The sequence below is a fragment of the Bidens hawaiensis genome, unplaced genomic scaffold (genome assembly GCF_021521415.1).
Source record: "Bidens hawaiensis isolate Kalapana, Puna unplaced genomic scaffold, B.hawaiensis_p1.1 tig00020116_1, whole genome shotgun sequence".
NCBI classification, from domain to species: Eukaryota; Viridiplantae; Streptophyta; class Magnoliopsida; order Asterales; family Asteraceae; genus Bidens; species Bidens hawaiensis.
The window spans coordinates 26,651-43,216 of record NW_027493058.1 but is presented as its reverse complement, the minus strand read 5'-3'; positions in this window follow the sequence as shown (position 1 = coordinate 43,216).

The window sequence follows — 16,566 nt, the reverse complement described above, 5'->3', positions numbered from 1 at the left end:
TAGAAGTAGTTCAAGATATGTACTACAATCCCCAACACTTTTTTCGTTCACCCCTAATCGTTTTGGTGCTCAATTTTGGCGATTCTTTTCGTTGGACAGATTTCGGCCAAGGTGCAATTGACCCGCTTCCGGTGGATAAAAATTAGAGTTTCTGGTGTAGAAAGATTCCCAGGTATGGCATTTACATCATATTAAAATTTCGTGGCCATTGGAAGTGTTTAGGTCGGTCAATCGATTTTAGTTCGAAAACTAGGGTTTATCGGGTGTAGAATCGTCAATTGTTGAGTTTGATGCGTTAATCGATTGAATGACCAACCGAATCAGTTTTCATAGCCCTAGGGGGGGTTTAAGGGCTATGGGAAAATTAATTTTCTGGTACTCGGGGCTGATTAGGTTGGTGATTAGTCAATCGAGTCGGTTGTGCGCGAATTGTCATCTAAACATTAAAGTGAGTGTTGTAAAAAGGAACCGTCGACCCTATCAACTCGGGTGACATAATTATGAGGTATGAAAAAGGTTAAGATGGTAATTTGGTCCATTTGGGGCTGATTTGTTTGGCAATTGGTTTTAAGAGTTATTACGCGCGTATTCGACTCGATTTGCATACCGACGGGTGAGTTGTGCATCATGGTTAGCCCCGACCATGATCGTAGGGTGGATTTGGTTAATTGAAAGGTTTTAGGGGCTGAGGTAAAGTAAAGAGTATGGTTTGGGCCTCGGGCCAAGTTGTTGGGCCTGAGCGGCCCGTTAGGCAAGTGTGTTCTTACGGTCTAGTTTAGTAACGCGTTGTGTACAATTTACAGGCCCTTACTTGTGAGTGTGCACTTAGAGATTTCCTAGCTCGTTGCTGGTATTTGGTTGATTTCAGGTGCGTTCATGATGCCCTTTTTACTCTTTTAAATTTTGGGCTAGCATGCACACCTAAGTGTTTTCTTACTGGATGAAAAGTTTTAAATGATTTTATATAGGCTTGCTAGTATATGGTAGGCCTTGGGATGTAAAAAATATAAATATATATATATATATATATACACATATATACATTATTGTTTGGCCTATATTTGGCGATGTTGTAGTCGTTTCGACTACGGATGTTGCGTATGCCTACTTTGTGTTTGCATGCGTTGATGTTACATGTTTAGGTTGTACGTTTGTTCGACCCTGATGTTATATATATATATTGTTATATATAGGGATGTACTTGAAAGGATGTTTATATATATATTTTGTATATGTATGTACGAGAATGTTTAGTCTTCGGTAATGATAACTTAATGGATGCACTCTTTTTGTTTTTAAACTTTTGGTATGACTATCATAATTGTTATTAGTGATATTATCTACTTAAAACTTGAACCCACTCAGCTCAAGCTGACATTGTGTGCATGTTAGTGTGAGTTTCAGGTTAGGAAGAGGATGCCTTATCGCTTGGACGTGCACGAAGCTACTTGGACGGTGAAGGGCTTACGTGGATGGAAGAATGTATTTTGAACAATTTTATTTTAAATAGTTTTATGAATTATATTTAAAATTGGTTTTGGGCAAAATTCCCGGGCTTTAGGGAACTTACTTTACTATTTATGTTTTCCACTGAATTTACACTCTGAGATGTTTGTTTTAATGAAAGAAACCGTTTTTAAGTTTAATTATTTTATTAAGTATTTTGTATGAATACCAACTGTGGGGCTCCCGGGGTTCGGGGTCTTACAATGTATGTGTAGGTGGTGCATTGTTAGCGTGTTAATTTTATGTGGTGCATAGTTAGCACGCTAATTTTGCATTGTTAGCCTGTTATTTTTAGGTGTTGGTGTGTAGGGAAAACGTTTACGGTATGTAGGTAATCAAGACGCATGTGTTTTTTATGTGTGGTAAGTGTGATTATGTGTTGTATGATTAGGTGGTTTGTATTAGCTTCTTAATTGTTTGTATACAATAATATGGAAAAAAAATGTGGGTAAAATGCGTTTGTTAGTAGTCATGTGTGTACACGCATTCAAGCTGTAGGTTGTTTTTTCCTTTTTTTTTGGGTTAGTTTCATTATGTGGTCTCTGTGTAGATTGTTCATGTGTTAACATGTGAATTGTTTGAGAACAGTCACATTAAGAAAAAAATAAAGGTGTGTACAATGTGGTTATTTTTAGTATGTAGGGTGTGAAGGATAATATAACTTTGTAGGCTGAGATGTATAATACAGGTGTAGAATGTAATAACTTTGAATAACTGTGTAGGTTGTCTAATTGAATAACTTTGAATAACTATGTAGGTCGTGTAAGATTATGTTATGTATGAGTGTAGGCTGTGTAGGTGTTAAATTGAGTCCAAGTAATGTTATATGTAGGTTGTGTAGGTGTTAAATTGAGTACAAGTAATATTATGTGTCACTCTTATAATATTATGTTATGTAATTGTGTAGGCTGTGTAGGTCTGTCAAAGTATGTCCTACATTTCATATTAGCTGATAATTTTTTTGAAACTACAGATGCGCTTCGAAATGCCATTACAAGGCTGCTTGACTTTGATGGGGATTTTGTTTAAGAACAGCCAACCTTGGTACTTGATAATGTTGTTATGGTGAAAGATAAAGCTAGCAACCTTCATAAAAGACCAAAAAAAATGATGAAGACGCCATTCTAAATATAAGGACATGATCGTCAACCCGCTCTTTGTATTATCATTTTTTCCTGGATATGGATGAATTTCATGATGTATGTTGCATAGTTGATTATCGAGTTTTATTTTGTGTTGATAATATATATAATGGTTTAGTCAAATGTGTAGGATTGTTCATTGATTTTGGCCCGTTTATAATATTTGGTTGTCAAGCTGTAGTTTTTGTTGTAAGTATGTTTCGATTTAGACAATGTGTGTGCATATAGAATGTATAATTTAAATAAAGACTCAAATAAATGTGATTTTAAGAAAAATGACGTTACATGTGTATGTTGGTTAGTGTAGGGATCTGGATGTGTATATGTGAGTACTCTAGTATCAACAAAATCAATTTTATAAAATACAAGAAAAAGTTTAGATGTTGATTATTTTTTATTTTCAGCAAGTCAACTAGTAAGGAATAAAATGGATAAAAAATTAAAAAAATCAATTAAAGAAAGTTAATCTGTAACTTTCCCTTTATGATTATTAGTTAATAGTTACCAAACATAAAAATTACATACTTTTACTAATATACCCCTATGAATAAAATAAGTCACAATTCAATAGATAAATTATGATTGGTTAGATTCATTTCTTACTCTTCTCACAATAATATGATTTCTCTATTGAACTCAACCCTATATATATAAACAAAACCAAAAATTTAAAATTGGTCGGGTTTTCGGGTTTTAAAATTACGAATGTTACAGGATTCATAACTTTTAGAAATTTCATCTCGAAATTATAATAAAAATAAGATTTTAAAAGATAACAACCCTTGCATGGAGTTGTTAAAAGTTTGTAACAATTTTATGTATATATAATTAAATAAAAGGAATAACGTCGATCTTAGAATTGCCCGAAAGACGCCATAAATGAGAAATATAACAGAGACACTTATATATAGGATGTACCAGCGGCGTATCCACCATGCGCTTATCATAATGCATTTGTCATGTTTTACAAAGTCATTCCAAGTTTCAAGTTGTTGCACACAACCCTACTTATTATGTTTTCCATGCGAGGACTTTGATAATTACGTGTCGACCCATAATTACCTTTATTATCGGATGGTCCACATAATTCGTCCCATTGTGTGGGTTTTAAGATATATACAATAAATTTTTGTATGAAAACTTGTAAATCAAGAAAAATGAACTATAAGAATCAAAATTAACAAAATATATAAACAAATCCTTAAGGTCAAGGATAATGTGAAAATATTATGTCAAAATAAATAAATAAAACTATTGAAGTTTAAACAAAATAAACGTTGTTATTGAAATTACAACAAAATGAGTGGAACTATTGAGTAACACAAAATAATTAGAATAATGAATGAAAAACATTAAAGTCATGCGCGTCTCAATAAACGAAATAATGGGATCGAGAATAACATGGTGATTATATTACATTGGGCTAACAAAAATATAACCAAATAAGTCGATAAAGCATTGGGTTCTAGAATAAAATAGATAAGCAAAGCTTTAATATCGAACTATCAAATGTGATTAAGTTCTTGGAGTCAATAATGACACGTTAAACAAATGAAAACTTCAAATAAATAAAATTATCAATGTGAACAAAGGCAACATTGAGAATAACAAAGTAAATAATTGAAACTTCAAGATCAAAGTAAAGCATTGGCCTCAAGTTGATGAAACATTGAGATCAAGAATAACAAGATGATTTAATGAAACATTGAGTGGAAAGAGAACCAAGCTAATAACTAAAACAACCCATGTAAAAATAACTATAAACTCAACATGTACATGTGACTTCTATTAGGTAGCTATAAGAATAGTGATGTAACACAAAGTGTACATCTTATTGCATCGAATTATCCTCATATTTATGTTGAACTCCATGCAAATTCATTGTTTTTTGGTACTTATTTGAGTTATTTCTGAAATTGCAGGTCCTGGTGACCGCCCGACAAAGAAAACATGAAAAGAGGCCGTTTAGTGGACAAAAATCAGCATTGTGCCAGCCAGTGCTAGCCAGTTCAAGGCCGTGCTTCCTGGGAATTCCGCAAGTGCCAGCCAGTGCAAGCCAGTGCCAGCCCATGCAAGGCCGTGTAAGCCCATACCAGAACAGAGAAATCTGACTTTTTGGTCAGATTAAAGCAAGGGGTTGACTTTCCACATCGAGGCACGGCCGTGCAAGCCCGTGCATGGACCCGTTCCAGACGTCCAGACAACATATATACACATCCATTATCCTCATTTTAAGTGTGGGGTCTTGGGGATTTTCTCTCAACCAAGTGCAACAATTTTAGGGGATTCTTAGAGGCTTCCACCAACATAAGATTCATCATTCCATCCTTCAATCCTTGCTTGATTTTGGTTTGCATTTCTATGTTTAAGAGCATTTTTTGTAAGCTTATTTATAGATTGATTGTAGTTGTATTAAGCCTTATGGGCTAAAAACATTTACTATCTAGACGTTGTTGAAGCTTTTACTATTGTGATTTTTATCTATGTATGACTATGGTAACTTGGTTTTCTTTCAAGAAAATGTTGAATTTATGAGTTGATATTGATGGTGTTCATGCTTGTTAGAATTGCATACCTTGTTATTCTTACAAATGTTTAGGCATTCATGTTGGAAAAATATGTTCTAGATGTTTGTTTGTAAACTTTGAATGTTCATGTTTTCTTTATTTATATTGCTAAGTTAGGAATGACTAGTAAAGATTAGTTTGGTTATAATATTATTGATGAGCATGAAACCCTACCCTTGATATTGGAAAATTGATGAGTGTTGTTATGATTCTTGATTTGGTGATGACTTGCTAGTTAAAGTTTCATAAGTTGATGTTTAATTCATGAGTTTAGCTAATTTAGTGTGATCTTAGGTGGTTAGAATGTTGTTCATGCTAGCTTTCCTTTAATTATGAGACTTTGTTGTTTTGACAAATAAGTTACTCTATGTTTAATTTATGATTGAAAACCCATCATGATGATTATTTGTTAGTATTAGGTTGCTTGATTGTAATCTAGCAACCTTTGATTATGAGACTTTGTTGTTTTGACAAACAAGTTAGTCTATGTTAAATTCTTGATTGAAAACCCATCATGATGATTATTTGTTAGTATTAGGTTGCTTGATTGTAATCTAGTATTTATGTTTAGATTCATGATGTTTATCATATCATTGCTATTTTATCACATTGGTAAAGTGGATGCATGTCTAGTTATTTTTGTTGGATTGATCGTTTCTTGCATTTTTACTTGCTTTGTTTTCATTGTATGCTAGTTTAATTAGTTAAAAATTCAAATTAAGATTTCTTTGTTCGATTAGTCATTTACAAAGATTTAGTACTAGAAAATTACCGTATCCATGGATTGACACTCGGTTCTTGCCGACACTTTATTACAAATGATTGGTACGCTTGCCTTTCATGTGTGATTTAGTTGTAGGTGAAAACCTATTTTTAAAACCCGATTTATGTGGAACTTTTATCCAAATTTATATATATTCACACACGTCAAGTTTTTGGCGCCGTTGGCGGGGATACGGTGATTTTTTGAGAACGATTCGAGTCTTTGATTTAGCCTTGTTTATATATTCGATCTACTTTATTTTACTTTATTTCATTTTTATTCATCTTATTTTTATTTATTTTTATTTCAATTTTTAGTGTCTTTTACTTCTTTAGTTATTTTTTTTTGTAACCACTTTGTGTGTGTGTGTTATTTTTTTATATTTTTTGGTTTATTCATTATTTAGTTCATTTTTATTTCATATATATGTGGTTCACGTGATTCTTTTGTTTGAGTGTTCCTGGCAGTAATTCCTATGAAGCAGCACTACTATGGAGATTATTGTGAAGGATACCATTATGATAACGGGAATTATCACATGGAGGTTTGGTGCGAGATATGTGGAGAACCCCATCACACACATGATTGTTATTATTCAAGTGGGTGCCCCACACATTTAAATGAAGAACCTTACCCTTATTCACAACCATTTGAGGGTCCCAACACACCATCTTCCAAACTCGAGCTTAGCCCGGGATTTCTAGAGTATTGGGAACAAAGAATGAAATGTTGGGACGCGATGCTCAACAAGGGGATACAAGATGTTGGGATACCACTACCGATTCTCGATACTCGTGAATCTGAGGAACAACTCCGTAGAATAGAGGCCCAAAGTATTGTGATCAATAAACTTTGTGCTAACTATCGACGGGAGACTTTGCCTTGCTACACGAATCACAACATATATTGGGATGATGGGGATGAAATTAAAGCACCAAAACCCTTATCTATTGTTGCGTTGGAGCTAACTCAAGAACTAGGGACCATAATGGACAAAGTGCAATTCTCAAGCCCACAAAGTACCGCAAAAGTCCCACCTCCGGTTCATATTCTTCCATCATGGGAAGTAGAGTTTGGGGATGAGTTGTTATGTATACCACTCATGGAAGTGAATGAAGAAGAGTTCTATCCGGTTGGTGATCTTAATGAATTGGAAGCCTTATTATTTGGAAAACCAACTGTGGAAGTCATGATAGAGCCGCACCAAGACAAAAGGTTACAAGTGAATGGGTTCACCAACAAACTAATGACTATGGTGACATTTGATTCACTTCCTTGCACCGAAGAATGTCCGCCCATGGATGAGCATGATGGTGGATCGCCACCCAAATCAAAAACACCATTGGAGATGGCATGGAGAAAGCTGGACCAACCAAAGTTCAAGGCGTGTCATGGTCATATGAACACATCAAAAGTATAATAAAATGCCGAGATGATCACCTTCTTCACTACATAAATTGTATCAGGTTTGGTCTAGCTAAATTTAAGTGTTGGTGGCACGACCCGTTTATTGATTTTTTCAAAACACTTTTTTATCTAAACGGGTCGTATAATAATTTTCAATATCACAGAGCCACCCGTTTATAAAAGGATTACATTTCTGCCCCAAGGATAATTAAATTGAGGGGTTGAGTCTAGCTATCGACTGTTGCAAAATGTAGCATGTTTGTGACTTTCAAGTGTGTTTGGCTATGGTAGTATTTAGGGTTGCACCGTTTTCCCTCGTTGGTGCAACCCATTTGTGTGTTTCTTTTAGTATTTTGTTTTGTTGCAAACTATATTTTGTTGGTGGATTATGTTGGTTTTGGGATTATGTTTGTTGGACGCTTTTACTATATATGATGGGTTTATAATGTGTTTATTAGTATGTCAGTGGCATGTTATGGTTTCTTTGGTTTTGGATGCTTTCACTCATTGTCAGGTCTTTAGAGGCACTTCTGGCAGTTTTCTGGATCAAGGGAGTTTTCTGTTCTCTCTCTTATGCATTTTACTTTTATAGTTTTTTGTTGTACAATGAGGGCATTGTACAATTTAAGTGTGGGGAGGGAATTTTATGAACTTTGTTTATCCAAACTTAAATTTTTTGCAAAACTCCTAAGAAAAATTTTTGTAGCAAATAATAACCACTAAGCAATTTTAATTCAACTTTAATTGTTTTGTCAAAGCACAGATCTTTAAGACATTCAAGCCGAAAATATTTAAAAAGACATACCTTTAAGCATGACAAATAAGATTCACATTCTTACCTTGCAAAAGTTACCCATTCCACCCATTTCCGTGAGTTGGCCTCATCAGTTATTTTTTCTCATGTTTTTGCGGGCAATTGAGTGAGCCGGGTGATTATTGTAAGATAGAACTTGTTTTTGGGGTTGCATTTCAAAACCATATACATATACATGACATAAACCATTGAGGAATTTAGGATAAACCCCATGTCTAGCCATTTTTCACTTATATTCTCCTTACGCACATTATTCCTTTAGTAGCCCATGTTTAGCCTTTTCCCGTATTTTTTCTATTTCGCCCTATTTTTATCCCCACCTAGCCATATAGCCTTTATTTTCCACCCATTTTTGGTTAGAAATCCGGTTCGGCTAAGTTAGTTAGTTTATTTTGCATTTCATTTTTGTATGTATTTTATCACTTGGGAACTTTAGAAGCACAATGTTATCTCTCAAAGTGAAATTGTAATATAACTATTTGTATAAATTTAGTTGGTAAAAAAAAGAAAAAAAAAAGAAAAATCCTTACAAGAAAAGAAGAGAAGAATAAGAAGTTAGTTCATCATATATATATAGATGAAACTTGATCTCAAAGAGCAATTTTTGGTTCGTTAGCTCTCGGCTCGTTTAAACCATTTGGTTTAGTTAGTTAGATTTTGTTTTATAGCTAGCTTCGTTCCGGATTTTCTAGCCGTTTTAGCCACTTTTCCCAAAAATTCCTCACCCTAACCCCAAGCCAAATTACAACCCTCAAGTACTCGTGTTTTATGCCATGTATGTGTCAGTTTGATTTGACTCTTAAACAAGCCTATGCTTTACTTAGTCATCGTCTTGGCATCGAGTGTTTTCAACATGCACTATTACATGCATGATCACTAAATATAGTCGAGTGTATGAGTGAACATTGTGAGGTTTTCAAGGTGGGAATGTGATGACAAATTGTGATGTTCTCTAGACTGTGTCTTTATTCTTATTAGGCATGTTTGGACATATATACAATGCTTGTTTGATCTATTAAAGATTTGAATGATTATTGCTTGCGGGTTATTATTGCTATTTTGGAGTTTGTTTCATTTGCTTGAGGACAAGCAAAGTTCAAGTGTGGGGATGTTTGATTTAACACAAAGTGTACATCTTATTGCATCGAATTATCCACATATTTATGTCGAACTCTATGCAAATTCATTGTTTTTGGTACTTATTTGAGTTATTTCTAAATTTGCAGGTCCGGGCGCCCGCCCGACAAAGAAAACATGAAAAGAGTGGACAAAATTCAGCATTGTGCCAGCCAGTGCAAGGTCGTGCTTCCTAGGAATTCCGCCATTACCAGCCCGTGCAAGGCCGTGCAAGCCCATGCCAGAACAGAGAAATCTGACTTTTTGGTCAGATTAAAGCAAGGGGTTGACTTTCCACATCAAGGCACGGCCGTGCGTGGGCCCATGCCAGACGTCCAGACAGCATATATACACACCCATTATCCTCATTTTGAGTGTGGAGTCTTGGGGATTTTCTCTCAACCAAGTGCAGCAATTTTAGGGGATTCTTGGAGGCTTCCACCAACATAAGATTCATCATTTCATCCTTCAATCCTTGCTTGATTTTGGTTTGCATTTCTATATTTAAGAGCATGTTTTGTAAGATTATTTATAGATTGATTGTAGTTGTATTAAGCCTTATGGGCTAAAATCATTTACTATCTAGACAATGTTGAAGCTTTACTATTGTGATTTTTATCTATGTATGGCTATGGTAATTTGGTTTTCTTTCAAGGAAATGTTGAAGTTATGAGTTGATATTGATGGTGTTCATGCTTTTTAAAATTGCATACCTTGTTAGTCTTACAAATGTTTAGGCATTCATGTTGGAAAACTATGTTCTAGATGTTTGTTTGTAAACTTTGAATGTTCATGTTTTCTTTGTTTACATTGCTAAATTAGGAATGACTAGTAAAGATTGGTTTGGTTATAATATTATTGATGAGCATGAAACGCTACACTTGATATTGGAAAATTGATGAGTGTTGTTATGATTCTTGACTTGGTGATGACTTGCTAGTTAAAGTTTCATAAGTTGATGTTTAATTCATGAGTTTAGCTAATTTAGTGTAATCTTAGGTGGTTAGAATGTTGTTCATGCTAGCTTTCCTTTGATTATAAGACGTTGTTGTTTTGATAAACAAGTTATTCTATGTTTAATTCTTGATTGAAAACCCATCATGATGATTATTTGTTAGTATTAGGTTGATTGATTGTAATCTAGTATTTATGTTTAGATTCATGATGTTTACCATATCATTGCTATTTTATCACATTGGTAAAATGGATGCATGTCTAGTTAGTTTTGTTGGATTGATGGTTTCTTGCATTTTTACTAGCTTTGGTTTCGTTGTTTGCTAGTTTAATTAGTTAAAAATTCAAACTAAGATTTCTTTGTTCGGTTAGTCATTTACAAAGATTTAGTACTAGAAAATTACCGTATCCATGGATTGACACTCGGTTCTTGCCGACACTTTATTACAAACGATAGGTACACTTGCCTTTCGTGTGTGGTTTAGTTATAGGTGAAAACCTATTTTTAAAACCCGATTTGAGTGGAACTTTTATCCAAATTTATATATATATATATATATATATATTATTCACAGACGTCACATAGCCCTGGTTTTAAGTAAACGAATCCGTTTAGAGGTAACCAGTCATAGATAACCAATGTAGGAATATGGTTTCTATTAGATAACTATGTACACAAACATGTTCATAGTCCCAATTTCCACTAAACGATTACGTTTATGGGAAATCGGTTATAGACCGCGAGGTTGAAATAACAAAAGTAAACTGATACAATAATGCAACTATGATTGATGTATGTCTGAATAGAATAATATATATAAAAATATATACATGAAAAAAGAAACAAAAACAAAATGAAGCTTCCGATGCATGTCTTCTCGAAGTTGGGTTTGTGGTACGAAAGTTATTATGGGGGCGTTGCCTTGATTTATTAACCGAAACTCATTGGCATTGACAAAGAAGGAAAAAAATGATTTGTTTTTTAAAGATTCGTTTAAGTTTGTGAAAATCGATTGCAAAACGTGATTCTTTTATAATAATAATTTTTATGATAAAAAAAATTATTAGGTAGCGCTAAAGTTTGCGAAACTTTTTGAAATTTTTTAATGTGAAAGGTTTTTTGTTAGCCGGTCTCCTAGAAAATAGAGGGTCGCCAGATAAAATGACTCGTTGAGAAAAAATATATATGCAACCCCAAAGGGCTTAAGACTTGTTTAAAGTGAAATATTTTATTTTATTTTAAAGATTTTATTGGAATAATAATAATAATAATAATAAGGAAAATTGGAAATAAACAATCCCAACTTATGTGTATTGGCCAATAATAATCCCAACTTTAAAAATCTCTATTAGCGGTCCCAACTTTCAGCTAATTTTTGTCTCAGTGGACCTTTGTTAAAAAACATTTGATGTCATTAAGTTTTTTCCCGAGTTTCAAACCGATGTTTTAGCGCTTTTGATCGAAAGAACAATTCGAATCAACTGATGTAAATGTTATCTTGAAACGGTGATCCAAGCGACGAAACAATGTTTCAATTGGGTGTTTGAATTTCCAATTAACAAAAATAAGTCATTTGGATCACCGTTTCTAGATAAGTTTTATATCAGTCGAATCGTATTGTTCTTCCGATCAAAATCCCTAATACATCGGTTGGAAACTCGGGAAAAAAGTGAACGGCGTTAAGTGTTTTTTAATGGAGGTCCATTGAGACAAAAATAATTGAAAGTTGGGACCGCTGGTAGTGATTTATAAAGTTGAGATTATTATCAGCTAGTACAAAAAATGTGGGATTACTTATTTTCAATTTGCCTAATAATAATAATAATAGTAATAGTATTAATAAGAATAATTACAGTAATAATAATAATAGTGGTAATGATGATGATGATGATGATGATGATGATGAACCATTTGAATTGATGTAAAGTTATTTTGAAGAAAATCAACTTGATTAAATACTTATTAAAAAAATAATTGAGGATTTAAAATTATAAGTATAAGGTGTTTATAAAAGAAATAAATGTGGAAAAGTATGCATGGATTTTTTTTTTTTAATATAGACATGCTTGATGAGTTTAAAGAGACTAAATACTGAAGTCGAAAAACGAATAAACTTTAAGTGGACAACGGATGCAGGATAAGGCATTGCATGGCGGAACCTTTCCGAGTATTTCGGGTGTGCTCGAGTCACTACAATGGTAGTAGGCTTGAAGCATAAGCATATGGTTAGGATAAGTGGTTGAGTAACAGGTCGTGGGAATAAATGGGTGGTGTTGAGTATGTCCAGGTTCTTGGTAAGAGCTGATGAGGTGGCCAAAACTATCACAATTTGGAGCATTTCGACATTGTGATACACGTGTTAAGCAAAGGGTGTGTTCCCATCCAAGGCTTTTTGTTGGGTTAAGTTTGAGTGTCCTAGAGTTGTGTTGGGTTTGGATTGGTTAGGCATAACTTTGGTGTTTGAATATATTGTTGTGGTTCGTGTGGGTTTTGATGAATTTTGGGTTATCATGGTCGGGATCACGTCGGCCAATTGATTGATAATCTGGGTTGTCATTTTGCCGGATGAATTTCGAGTGCGGCGCCTAGGAAAACGAGAAGACATGCTGCGAAGCGTGAAGGATTTGCGTGGCAGGGGGCGTAAATATGAAATTCGTATTAACAACCAAAAAAATCATTACAAGAAATATTCCTAAAATTGGAATCAATCATAAAAATAAATAAAGAAACAAAATCATAGGAAACAAAATTTGAAATCGAAATTGAAATGTCCATGAGCCAAAATGAGTTTTCACATTTCAATAATAATCTCATAAATTTTTGAAAAACCATATGGAAAGTATATCAATTTTTGAAATAAGAATATCCATGAACCACCATGGATTTAATACAAACTTAATATAAGTAGTGAAATCGAATTGAAAATCGAGTGTTCATGTATCACCATAACTTTTTGAATTTTTAATTAAAACCATAATAATAAATGAATTATATAAATAAAGAAAACGAATTGAAAATCAACTATTCATGTATCACCATGACTTTTTGAATTTTTCAATTCTAAACCATAATAGTAAATGAATATATAATAAGCAAACGAATTGAAACCCGACTATTCATGTATCACCATGACTTTTTGAATTTTCAATTTTAAACCATAATAACAAACAAATATATAAATAAAGAAAATGAGATGAAACTCGACTATTCACATATCATCATGACTTTTCCAATTTTCAATCAAACCATAATAATAAATGAATATATAAATAAAGAAAATGAATCGAAACACGACTATTCATATATCACTATGACTTTTAAATTCCAACAAAAATCAAAGGGCGTAATCAAATCAAACTGAAAGCTGAGTATTTGTGTTTCACCACGACTTGACAGACTCTTAGTTAAAACACATTGTAAAACATTGAGGGTCGAAGTCACACGTCACATGAACCACCATGACTTGTATGACATCCTTAGGAGTATAACCATAATTTTTTCACAAAGAGAGCATGTTCATGTTTGAAACCTTAAAGTTGTGATTGGTATGGCATTTGGTATGGTATGCTTTGGCCTAATAGGTTTCATACCCTTTCTGAACTCTCTAGGTAAGCAACCAAGTCCCGCGTCTGATTGGGATATATGCGCATTGCTTATCCTTAGGTTTCAATAACCTTGGTGTCGAGAGTTCAGTTACAACATACCAGCCACGTAGAACCATCTTTAAGAAGAAGAAATATCAAAAACCGAAAATTAATTGTTGAAAATGTTTGAAAATATTTTCTTTAGGCATAAGCCTTTGGACTTGTTTGTGTACTTGTGTATATGAGACATAAGTGAATCAATAATAATAAAATATAAAGCTTGTACATTGAACAATCAAATAGGCCCAAATATCTGTTACATACGATAACATTAGTGTATATTTTCTTCATATTTGTTAACACTCACATGATATGTGCTACATGGATTGTGTATTTATTTAATAGTTGATTGGTGATGAGTACGCAAACACAAACACTATAGTGGGATGGTCCTTGAAATGACCTAGAATCTACATGTAGATTACAATTAGGATCTCTAAATGTTACAGCCTATGACTCAATGTGCGGAATCCATTGAATGTGAACACAATCAAGTAAACATTAAGCTCATATTCATTAATACACGAAAGATTACAAGATATGACACTTTGAATACTTTCTCTCTCTACTCTCTCACTCTGACAATGACCAAAAGTCTACATACAAACGCATAAGTCCCCTATTTATAGGAAACAACATGAAGACCAACAAGTCCGTATATGTTATACGGCGTATAACATATACGCCGCATAAGATATGCGTTCTTGTGGACTTATGCGTTGAACATATTACAAACTATACATTTGACATTTTAAGCCCTATACAATCATATCTAATACATCTAAGACCCTAGAAATAGACATTATGCTCTAGCAAACTCCCTCTTGGATGTTGCTAGGTCTTTGATCTTCACATTTCAGTCTTTCATCCCAAAACCTCTTTTTCATGAACTCCTACGGTGGAACCTTGGCAGCACCATGGTTACTAGAATTCTTTTAGAAAAAATATGATCAGACTATTACTTGTATCTGATCCGTGATGGTTTCATTCCTTATATGCTATCGAAAAATATGATATTTGAAAGTAACGACTTATGAAAATTTGATATTTGAAAGTAATGATTTTGATTTCTAATCATTTCTACCAGACTCTCATCTTCATCATTTTCATATTCTTCGTCCATCATCCTATTGTAACCTACAAACATCAAAACAAATCAGTCCGTGTAAGTAAAAATTGGATATGAATGATTTTACAGATAAGCTTTAATCAAATTCAGAACCAACTCTTCAACACACTCATATTACCTGATGTATATTTAACAATTAGAGATGAATGTTAACATCAAATGATTATTGTCGGTATGTTTTTAAGGAATTCTGAAAGATCATATTTATAACCAGAAATGAAAAATATCTTTCCACTTTGTAGTACTATTTCCCTTGTGATCAGCCTGTCACGATTGTCTCAGCAGTTATGACACATATTTGTCATTATGCAAAACGGATAAGTATTGAATCAGAATCAACATATACGGCGGATATGTAATTTCTTAAGGCTGAACTATAAATGGGTACATATGCGGTGTATATAGCCCTTTTATACTTGAACTTATGCGGTGTATAAGTGTGAGACTTATACGGCGCATAACTTATGCGGCGTATAAGTCTCAATACTTATACGTTGCATAAGTATGTCTTTGAAACAATCTGTCTTTTTGTCCAATTCACACCAATGAAATGTCACAAGTACAAATTAATGTCCTTACACATTAGAAGAATAACTTAAATAAGCTTAATTTTAAAAAAAATCACTATTTTACCAAGTCCAAATTAATGACCTAGAATAAAACAGATAAACTTTTGATCTTTAGTTTTTGATTTGGTAAAAACAAGATTTTTTGTTTCATGAAAACACTTAGAGAGATAGTTCATCCGTACATCAAGAGTCGAAAACAAAATCAGAAATAAAATATTTTTGGTTTTTCAATAGAAACAAATTTCAAAAGACAAATCATTAACAGAAATCACATATTTTTGTGAGTTTGAGTAGGAAATCATATTGACCAAATTGTCCTTCCATCACAGTTTTATTTTTAGAGTTTATTATGACTGGTGTTAAGTCAGTCATTGGCATTGTTGTCCACCTAAACCTTTCAAACAAATGATTCAGGAATTTCTATGATACTTTTAATTGATTCAATTAAGCACAAAATATCAGGAAATTTTAGTTCTAATCTTGATTCAGGCGTAATTTGATTTTTACTTAGTCACCCCACCTTGACTTAAACCTTAGAATTAGAAGATAAAAAGATTTGTAGTTTTAAGTAAATCAACAAATAATCCCCACTACAAGACATACCCCCGTTATCAAGCAATACCCTAGGGTCCTTTAACATGGATGAGTATGCACGATTTCATCTATCGGCTTGCAAACATTGTGTCCCTTGTGGTCCGTTTCTTAATGGTAATAAGGCGCGAGCAAGGGGCCAACGTGTGTCTAACAGCGGATTTTGATCAAGTCAGTAATGAGTTTAGTACATAAGTACTTGTGCGATCAAGTTTAATGGCTTATAAAGCAGCTTAGTCTACGGGTTTGCTTTTTAAAGCTTGTTTAAATATTCATCGAAGTGAATACCCAGATGATAAACCGCATAAAGACCGATGGATCCAGGAACCTTAAAGTATCCCATCAATACAGAATTTAAGGCCA